This window comes from Anolis carolinensis, chromosome 3 (genome assembly GCF_035594765.1).
Source record: "Anolis carolinensis isolate JA03-04 chromosome 3, rAnoCar3.1.pri, whole genome shotgun sequence".
In the NCBI taxonomy this organism is placed as follows: Eukaryota; Metazoa; Chordata; class Lepidosauria; order Squamata; family Dactyloidae; genus Anolis; species Anolis carolinensis.
The window spans coordinates 251,594,059-251,605,092 of NC_085843.1; the positions used below are offsets into that span (position 1 = coordinate 251,594,059).

Genomic DNA, 11,034 nt, shown 5'->3' on the forward strand with positions numbered 1-11,034 from the left:
TGCCCCTTCCCCATGCCATCTCTATGAATTCCCTATGAACTCTTTCTCCTCATGTATTTGTGAATTTTCATATTCTATGTACTTGGACACACTCATGACTCGCTGTGTATGAATTTCAAATCGTTGGGCTAACTTCATGAATTGTGAAATCATGCTGCTTGAACCCCACTTCTATATTGGATTCCCCAGATGTTGTGAACTTCGTCCTTATCAAATGTTTTCTATTGCTTATTTCTATTGTTTATATCATTCATGATTCCCCTTTATGCAATGTCACCCACCTTTATGGATTCTCCTTTATCTCCTTTATCTACCTATCTGCCTATATGTATTTATACTCTTTGGGATCCCCGGAAAATATGTGTTTTTCCCAGCTGGGTTTATATTCCAACTTTATTTTTAATTTTCATCTTATCCCATATAATTGGCAGATCATGAAATCAAATGGGAAATATTATGACCCCAACCTGAACTCTAGCCCCATGACTCAGACCTCCCTTCCCAAAAACAAAAGGATAATCTGCCACAGTTTAATCCCATCTCATTCCGATCGCATGGACAATATAGGGCGAGTCACCAAACTCCTAAAGGTGACTCGCCCCCAAGGCAAACATTGTCACATCTCAGGCCAGGACACCGCAGGAAGGCACCCTGTGGGGCCGTCAATGATGGCTCATCACCACCCATCACCACTTCCTGTCTGACACCCCAAAGACATATCTAAAATCTGCGAACGTGACAGGACCCCGGACATCCTTGATGGGTGTCATTAATTCCTTTAGAAATTGGCTGGGCCAGAATTAATCCGATGTTTCCTGTCCGGTCACCGCATTGTTTCTATAGCTCCCGCCTCCTCCTCTCTGATTGGCCCGAGGGGGGACAAAAAACGGCTCCCCATTGGGCCAGCAGGGCAAGGCGGGAAACGAAAGCCCGCCTCGTTCAACCTCTCAGCCTATCCGCGATCAGATGGGCAGGGAAGCGGGGCGGGAAATTCAAAGGGCTGTCAGACCGAAACATTGTATAAATATGACTTTATTTGAAACATCTGGTACGCTAGTAGATTGAATGATCGCTATTAGCGTCCTTTTCAGCTGAATTGCTCAATAAAAACTCCTTGGCGGATTTTCCTTCAACTTGGCGGACCTTCTTCATTTCAGGCTTCAGGTTGTATTGCGGCTTATATTCTTCTTTTGGCTTCGCCAAGGTCCGTTCCCTCAGGACCGGATCGGCTTCCTTCTAAAGGGGCCCGATCCCCCAAACGCGGTCGATAACAGTTTTGACCTACAAAGCCCTAAACGGTTCTGGTCCTGCCTATCTATCCGAACGTATCTCCTCCTATGAGCCCGTTAGAACCTTAAGATCTTCCAGGGAGGCCCTGCTCTCGATCCCACCCGCCTCGCAGGCGCGGCGGGTGGGGACGAGGAACAGGGCCTTCTCGGTGGTGGCTCCTCGGCTGTGGAACTCCCTCCCCAGCGATATCCGGCAAACCCCATCCCTCCTGGGATTTAGAAGAAAACTAAAAACTTGGCTCTGCGCCCAGGCATTCAGCGAATAAGCTCATTGGCTGTTGTAATTGGGTCGCAAATCTGTAATTGTAGCAGTAGTGAATGACTGAGGATGGTGCAATATCGCTGCTTTGCAGCGTTTTAATTTTTGTATACTTTTTATCATGTTTTTATCATGTTTTTATCATGTTTTAATTGTTTTGTTTTTATAGTATATTTGTTGCTGGCCCTCGTGGCAGAATGTAAGCCGCTCTGAGTCCCCTCGGGGAGAAGGGCGGGGTATAAATGCATGTAATAAATAAATAATAATAAATTTATCATGTTGGAAACCACCCTGAGTCCCCTGAGGAGATAGGGCGGTATATAAATAAAATGTTATATTATTATATACTGTATGTATCATTGAGCATCCAAGTCAATGTTTTAAGAAGGGAAAGGGTATGCTAAAGTAAACTGACTGAGAATGTGGAGAATTTACCTAGCTCTGTGAATCTGAGCAACCTCACCCGAGCCCCACCAAGCACCATCTAATTGCAAAGGTTAAAACACATAAAGGCAAATACAATCTGCTTTCCTATGGGTTTAGGGAGAAAGAACACGTTTCAGCATTCCAACTATGGTTCCCTTGGCAACATACATAACAACAACCCAATAAAACTCTTAGTTCTTGTTTGTTTAACCCTCCAGGACATTGTCTGAATTGAATGCTTCCCTAAGGAAATATTTCAGGGAGGCAGCTATACTCTTAAAACTCATCTGTTTCAAAGAGGCAATTTTCTTTGTTTCAAATTTTGGCTTTTAAAAGTAGCTCCAAATTGAAGAGCCTTGTGACCGATTAATGCAGAAATTTAAAATTATTTAATGCTGAAGCAGTGTGAGTAGGCAAATCTGAGCTAGTAAAAGGATGCCTTTCTTGCTCACTCTGTACATCTACAGACTAGAATTTTATTTCCACTTTCATTCTTGGGCACTGAAGCAGTCACCAAGATCATGGGAAATGCCCATAGGAAAGGCATGCTCTTTATTCAACAGCAAATTGAATATAACCAAGCAGACCACACAATGCTAGGCCAAAGAGAGGCTCTCTCCTGGCTGACAGAGTGGCACCTGTGACTAACAGGCATGAAGATGGTATGAAATGCCACACACAAAGAGATTACAAGCAGTGGAATGCAGATTAGTCCTAGAAGTAAGTATATTTAGAAATGATTTGCCCTGTAACAATGAAATAAACATGATGTGCCACTATTTTATAATGATGCTATTTCAGTAATGTACCACACTGACATGAATATTTGTTTTTATATTTTTAAGAGAGATGCATTCTGGCCTACAGCCAGAATTAAGTCAGTTTAGAAATAATGATGGTTGGTATTCAATATTTTAAAATTAATAACGTACAGATCCATAAACTGTATTCAGTAAACTATGGAGTTTAAGACATGAGGCAGGCAAATCACAATTACAGTAGGACAGCATCTTTGTTTTTGACATATCACATGTTGTCACTACTTTCTCACTGCTCTCCTGGTGGACAGCCATTAAAAGGCATGCCTTGTACAAATAGAGGTCATTAACAGATTATTTGTTAGGGGAAAAAAATGTTTTTGAGCTGTTTGCCACCAGGGCAATGAGGGTAAAGAGCAATGTCATATAAGTCTAAGGCAAATATGCCACTGTAGTTTTGATTTGCCTGCCTCTGATGGTAAATGCCTATGTAGTCTTAATGTTCATCTATGGAAATGACAACCCAGTTCCACTTTAAGAGCCAACCACCAGACTGAGCAAAGGAAATACATTCAACTATTGATTGGGGTATCAGCGAGGTGGTGACCAGTAGAATTAGCACCCTTCTCTCAAGTTCTTGTCACCATCTCACTCATCCTTGATGAGATGCCGGGAAAAGATGGAGGAAGGTCTTCTCTGTGCCCTGTTCATCTGCTGGCTCTTAAGGTGGTCAAAGGGGAAACATTCAGGCCAGATCACATTATTTAGTTACTTAATTAGTTGGTCTAGGACTCCAGTAATTTGCTTTTAAGTTGGGTCTGCAATCATACAGCCATGCAGATGTTTCTAGACTGCAACACCCAACAATCCTAGCTAGTATGGCCAACAGCAAGGAATCTTGGGAGCTCCCATCTACAGCCTCTAGAGCACTGCTTCTAAACTGTGGGTCCCGACCTCAATGTTAGCTCTATGTTGAGGTCACAAAAAAATTCGCAATAGTAATTTCTGAATGCCACGCTTTTACACAAATCTATTAGCAACAACAGGCAGTGTTTATGGTGGACACTGCAGGAAATGGTTCAACTGTACTCCACAAAACGAAAAATTAGTCTCTTTATCAAGCCTTGCAAATGCTGATTTGTTGTTAGTAATGTTTAATGTTTATACCTATTATATATACCTATATATACATATACTGTATATAGATTTCTCTCACTTCCTGTTGTTTTACCCCTGTTCTTAACCGTGAGTCCATTGTAAGTCTGATGTTTGAAACTCAGGGACTATTTGCATTCTGGATTGTATAGGTAAGGTAAGTACTTATAACTGCCATGGTTTAATCCTATACAATCCTGGGATTCCCTAGAAGAGAATGCCAACTTCCTTACTAAATTTAGGAATCTATCAGTTGGATTCATGGCAGTTAGTGGTATAAAACTGGTACACCTAAGTAGAGTAGACTACTTAGAGTAGAGTAGGATTTTAACCATATGTTTTATATTTTATACTGTATTTAACTGTTTGTAATAGATTTTATATGCTGTTTGTTTTTAATGATGTGTCGGCATCGAATTGTTGCCAATTGTATGCCGCCCTGAGTCCCTTTGGGTGAGAAGGGCAGGATAGAAATATTGAAAAAAAATAGACAACAGTCTTTGTGATTGGATTACAGATTGCCCTTTTGACCAGGTTAGTGCTATAAAATGTAAGCACAAGATTGAAGACTTGTAAAACCACTCTGATGTACTGCTAAGTGCTATGGAATCCTGGGATTTGTAGTTTGGTGAGACACCAACCCTCTTTGGCAGAGAAGACTAAAACCTTGCATAACTACAACTCCCATGACTCCATAGCATTATGCCATGGCAGTTAAAGCAGTGTCAACTGCATTAATTCTATAGTTTAGGTGCACCCTTAGAGGAAAAAGGCAATACTGTAGAATTAAGGAGTGAGAAATAGAGTGTGAAGGCTAGTTAGGAAGACAGGAATGGAGATCTGAATTGGGTTTTGGGGACCTCTAAACGTGAAGAGGGTTGATAAGGTTCCTTGGTTTGAAACCGAAGAGTTATTGTGTACTGCACATGTGATCAAATATAAGGCTAGATGTTTATTTTATTTGTTATATAATCGATCCTTATGGCATGTATTGTCTATTTTTATGAATGTTTATTGTATTTAATTTTAATTGATTGAATGTTCTGTATTATTTTTATATATGTGTTTTAATTGTAAGCCACCCTGAGTCCCCTATTGGGTGAGTAGGGCGGGATACAAGTACTGTAATAAATAAATAAATAAATAAATAAATAAATAAATAACTGTGTCTTAGTTTTTTATTTAAAAAGTAAAAAAGGAGAACAGCTCACACTTTACCACACTGTAGTTACTGACTAAGATAGCAATTTGTTCAGAATAGCAGTCGTCTTGAGGCCCAAGTACTAGATGCAGAGGGGGATTCTTAGGGCAAATCTGAATGATTGGAGACTAAGTAGAACAGGGTTGAATAGTGGGGCCAAACTGGACAGGAGTTCTGTCACAATAATTAAATAAATGAACCCAAGAAGAGCTTTAGACAAATCTCTATCTGGAGAACTAAACAAAGGTTTCAATACTTTTCTTCTTTTTTTATACAAGAAGGTTTGGGAGCGGGGATTGCCAAGCCTCCTTGCTTAGTTCAGCAAGATCTTTTCCATTACAGCTTGTAGCAATCACAGAAGAAGCACAGATATCGAGTATGCTTTAGCATTCAAATGTTTTGTGATTATGCAGCATCCCTGCCAGCATGGAGTTGCTAGGGAATTTTTGTTCCCAGGCCACTCCCAGTTTTCAGATTTAATTAGCATCTCTCCACCTGTGCTCACTAGTGCAGCAGGAAAAAGCAGATTTGCTCCAATCTTGCTTTTTGTGAACAAAAATGTCACAGGATGACCTTCATGGCATGAAGAGTGAAACAGAATGCTTTTGTTCACTCTCACTGAAAGAAACTACAAGGGATTCTACATTCCCTCTTTCTCACTGGGTGTTGCACCCCAAGGCAGCATGAACACTGGAAACTAGACAGAGACCAATAATAATATAATATCTTTATTAAAGCAAATATAAATTCAGGAATGCATAAGCAGAAGGGATGAGTGGGAAATAGTTCTTTGTGGAAAAGTATGAATAAGTCCAAAAAGATGAAGGAAAATGTCCAATATTATTGTCCAAAGTCCAAAACAGAAACACACCCAAACTGTTGGGCAGGGAACAACAAGGGAGCAAGGCTGAATAACAAGGTCCCCAGTCACTAGGAGATCGTGGATATCAAAGCAGGAACAAGACGAATCGAAGATCAAACTTTATTCAGGAACAAAGCAAGGAAGTGAATTTACTCCGGTTTAAATCGGGAGTCGTGGCTCGGCTTGGCTGCCAGCAACAGGAGGCTTGGCTTGGTAAAATCAGGGAACTGGAGTCGGTGAAGTGTTCTCAGGAAAACGCTACGTTGACACCGCAAATTGTCTGCAGTGCAAGGCACTTTTATGGAACGAAAATCAGATCCCAACGAAGGGAGACAAACTCCTCAAAGGTTCCCAAGGGAATCTCCTTATCCACAATCCCCTCGAGATGCCAAGCGGTTACTCCTTCTAAGCCATTGTTTTTCTGATCTTTGTCTTTCTGATCTTTGGCGATGCAAAAACTCCTTTCGGTTGAAGGGCACGTTCTCTGGGGAACTCTGGGCATCTGGTTCACCCAGGGGAGTAACATCTCCAGTATCTCTCCCAATTAAGGAAGCATCTGAACTATCAACAACCGGCAGCTGTAACTGAAAGGAGCTGGGAGAACAGGGCAAAAGGCCAAAATAAGCTTCATCCTGGTCAAAGTTCATTTCTGGATCAGGTTCAGAAGCCAAAGGTGGCTGGGGTATGACACTGGGACTGATCAAACCCCAATCACTGAACTGTGTCTAAAAATATGGAAGAATATTGTTGGTCATGGATAGATAGATAGAAAGATACTATTTTGATAAGATCAAAAATTCACACAAATTATAAGTGTAATTTGCACAAAAATAAACCTTATTAGTGAGAGTAATAATAGCCTACTTTCTTAGAAGTAACAATAGAATCATCCAAATGCTTAGCATTCACAAAAAATAGTATCTAGTTTGCACAACCTATAAGGTGACATGGTAATAGGTCTTACATGTATTTTCCAGTACTGTGTATTTTATGAATCACACACACACAACCACACAAAATCTGAACACTCTTTCCAAAGGAGGGGAACCCACCAAAATTCCCATTGCCCTTCCCATCTCATGTGGAGTAGAGAGATTTGTTCTTACTTGATGTTCTTCCAAACCAACTAAGAACAAATTTAAGCAGGACTTATGGCATATCCATAGTTGTGCTTTAAAGATTCAATTCTGTTGAATGAAGGGATATTATACTTCACTAAGATTCTTTTTAAAGGTAGCTATGAATTGTTTCTTGTTGTGAAAAAGACTTTGAAAACCATACAGTTTTCAAAGTTATTCTCAATTTTAACTTATTCTTGAAAATATTCACACATGGTTGTTTTACATAGGAAAACACATTTTTTCTTTCTCAAAAATAATATTTTGATGAAGAGATATTCATTCCTGCAAATCACCCAAGTGCCAATTCTATACAGAATAAATCCCTGATTACAGCTTCTTCTGTGCAGAGAATGACACTGTCTGCACAGAAATGAATATTTATGCATAGAGGTATTATTTTCCATGCAGAACATGCTGTTTCCCACTAGAAAATACTGGTTTCTATACAATACAGCTCTAAATTATTTTTGCACAGAATATGTCCCAAACTGCAAAAGAGAGAAACAGAAAGAGAAATGAAAATGGTTCTGTATTTTCTAGATAGGTTCATGATCCCCTTTCCTATATCCCATGTACACTCATGCTTTGCCAATATGGGTGTATAAGATGTGCATGCAAACAAATGTATAAATTGTCATAAAGATTACTTGATGAATTTTGTTATTTTCACAAGCTGATACAAATGGCAGGGAAATACAATTGCAGTTCGGGAAATGAGCAATTTGGCAAAATCAGCGTTAATCACCCTTTCCTGTTTTCCAGAAACTCCAACAAAGCATTAAAATTAGAGATGACTCCAATCACACCACAAACATTCATTTGATTTCCATGGACTTCAATCTTCTTTTATTTCAAACCAAGTAAGTCGGGCAGTTCCAGAATGGAATCCCAGTGAAATACAACTACCACACACTTCATTTTTCATTCATTGATGTCAAAGGAATGTAATATTAAACAGAAAACATCTTTCAGATGTTATCTAAAATAACTACCAGCAAAACGGCATCTGCAGAAACTGAAAAATGAATAGCAAGTAAACTGTTTACTTCCCCCCTGCTACAGATGAATGGGAGAAAAATGTCTATTCCTGGAATAACTATCAAAGCATCCAGATAAATATATAGCATAACTTTCCAAATGATAATAATGTAAAAGGACTCAGCAGTGGAAGCTTGAATAGCTATTGAGATGAAATGGTCCACAATACCAATAATGCAATTCCAAATGTGGAATTTGAAAATCTGGTATCTTCTTATCTATTGGAATATTACTGTTTAGTTTTGAGAGTAAGCACTTACTTCTCACATTCATGTTAAGCAACCTTACAGGTTTAGCAAATTAAAACCCAGGTAGGGCAAAGGTTTATGAGTTTATTCGCAAGTCAGGAAAGAAGCAAGAATATACACACACTTTGCATTGGACAGTTGCCATATTCAGCCCTCATTAGCTTTAGCTTCTTTCAATATCTGGAAAAGAAACCAACGTTTATGTTAGTATGCAAATATACCTAAAATGAATCAATTATTTCAGATTAATCAATTAAAAGACATATTAATAGTCAATACAAGTTATTTACACGGACAGCATGTATCCATATAGAAGCTATTCCAAAAACTAAGCTCAAATCCAAAAGTAGAGCCATTGAAACTAATGGATTTTGTTGAAGTTCCATTGACTTACTTTAGGTTGTACTGATTTTGGATTTAGCATTTATTTTATTGATCGCTGATTGATAAAAATGCAGGTGGCTAATGAATTTATATTATTTAATTACCTAAGTTCCTGGAAGGCATACATTCAACCTTCTATTACTAATTAATCATTCTAAGACCTGAAGTTCTATTGAGGGGGCATTGAGCCAATAGATCCCAGTTTTCCTTGCTCAGATGAAAAACTAAGTTCCCCCAAATCTCTAGATCATTCTCCACTTTATGGTGAAGTGAATGCATACAGAGATATAAAACTGCAGGAGACTGGAACATGCTGTTCTTAAGAGGAAGTGCAGAGATGCAAAATAGTGTTAAATAAATCTTTAAAATGCTGGTGATATTTCAAAGCATTACGGAGAGGAAATTATGACTACCATTCTGTCATCAGCAGCAGTGTTCAAGGAGGCAGATGCATTAAGATGGATCGAAATCAGTTGGGTTTCTCTTTAGAGAAGGCATTTTCCAACCACTGTTCCTGGACAAATACTAGCAGCAAAATATGAACAATATTTTGTGAAATGCAATAGGATGTGTCTGTATATCTATTCTTCTAAACAGGAACATGATCCAAAGAGCATCTAGGCTCTGATCTTTTCTTCAGTGCCAAGGAATGTTCAACATGCATAGCTGTGAACCAAAAGTCACCAAATCAAAAGAAAAAAAAAATGAAGAATGGGTTATAGGTGGGAGCACATTGTTATCCAGGAATAGAATATTATGTACTAGCAAAATGAATCAAATCATTTCAGCACAGGGCTTGGAAAATTGTTTTTTTACGGGAAAGAATGCATAATCTGTTGAGATGGATTTGGTACCTTTAAGAAACAAGCTCAATTATTGTGTTTTCTCACTACATGCAGGGAGAGAATGGAGCCTGTTATACACATGAGATTCTATTGTTCTAGTATATGCTTCACAGTTGCTGAGCAATCATATATTTTCTTAAATTAGAAATTGTTAAAAGAAAACGTTCCTAAGTATTGGAAATTTCCTTCATTTCCATGCAGCCATAACACAGGAATTACAACTGCATTACAACTGCATCACTGAGGAAAAGATGAAGATGTTACATTTCTTTAAGGGCGCTTCCACACAGCAGAAGTAAAGTTTGTGGATCTTATTAAAGTCAGCATTTGGATGGTATCATTTTGAAAAACTGCAGTCAGCTTTCATCCATAGAACTATCATCAGCTGCTTGCCTGTCAAATCAAATATCAGAATCCCATTAAAATCCTTCCAAGCAGATGCAAAACTCACAGTAAAATATATGATATACAAAGTGCATCAACTTCCAGTGTTGGGACTTTTATCTACAGATTTCAAAATTTGTAGACTGATATAAAAGTAATGACAGCAGTAATATTTCCAACCATCTGCATCAGGGATGGAGAAATCAACCAGTTTCATTTGCTATGATTGTTTTCAACCAAATGTTCTTTGCCTGTATAAGAAGAAATTTACTAATTTTGGTCAATTCTCCATTCAGAGAAAAAAATCCCACACATATTGTTCAAATTCAGAAGTTATAGCTATTCCCATCATAGAGCAGATATGTTGTACCTATCTATCATACAGATGTTAAAGATAAAGGGCATTTCAGATAAGGAGATGGTAAAATTAATGGAGAATGCAATGGGTATTTGACTAAGGTCAAAATATGGAGTGCCTAAAAAATAGCACCTGAAAAATTCCCATAATTTTTTCTCAACACCACAAAAGCTGTGCACATTGTGAACTATATAACTTCTCAAGAAAATAAATTTTATGTTTTTTTTAACCATGTGTGAACTTGGGAAAATTGCAGAAACTATTAACAACAACAAGAAGAAAGACACAACTGCTTGAATTTTTACATTATGTTTTCTTGTTGGAATGTTTATACTTGATATCATAAAATTATACTGTTGGAAGAGACCATAAAGGCTATCCAGTCCAACCCCCTGCCATGCAGGAACACATAATCAGACTTTCCAAACAGATAGTCATCCGGTCTCTATTTAAAACTCTTCAAAGAAGGAGACTCCACCACACTCCGAGGCAGCATATTGCACTGTCAAAAAGCACTTACCATCAGGATCATCATCATCATCATCATTTAATTACTTATTAATCGCCCTCCATCCACGATGCTCTAGGCGATTTACAAGATAAAAAAGGATAAAAATACATACATACAAATATTGATTAAAAATATTAAAATAGATTAAAAGCTCTAGTAAAGAGCCAGGTCTTGAGTGTGAGGGTAAAAGGCCCC

At 38.3% G+C, this 11,034-nt stretch overlaps 1 long non-coding RNA gene across 1 annotated transcript; it reads left to right on the top strand.

Moving 5' to 3' along the window:
* Positions 1–1,279: 1,279 nt before the first annotated feature.
* LOC134297846 (uncharacterized) lies at positions 1,280–10,809 on the top strand. The gene is made up of 3 exons (XR_010004725.1): positions 1,280–2,694; positions 7,834–7,931; positions 9,788–10,809. It is a non-coding gene; the product is annotated as an uncharacterized LOC134297846 (long non-coding RNA).
* The last annotated feature ends 225 nt before the right edge of the window (positions 10,810–11,034 follow it).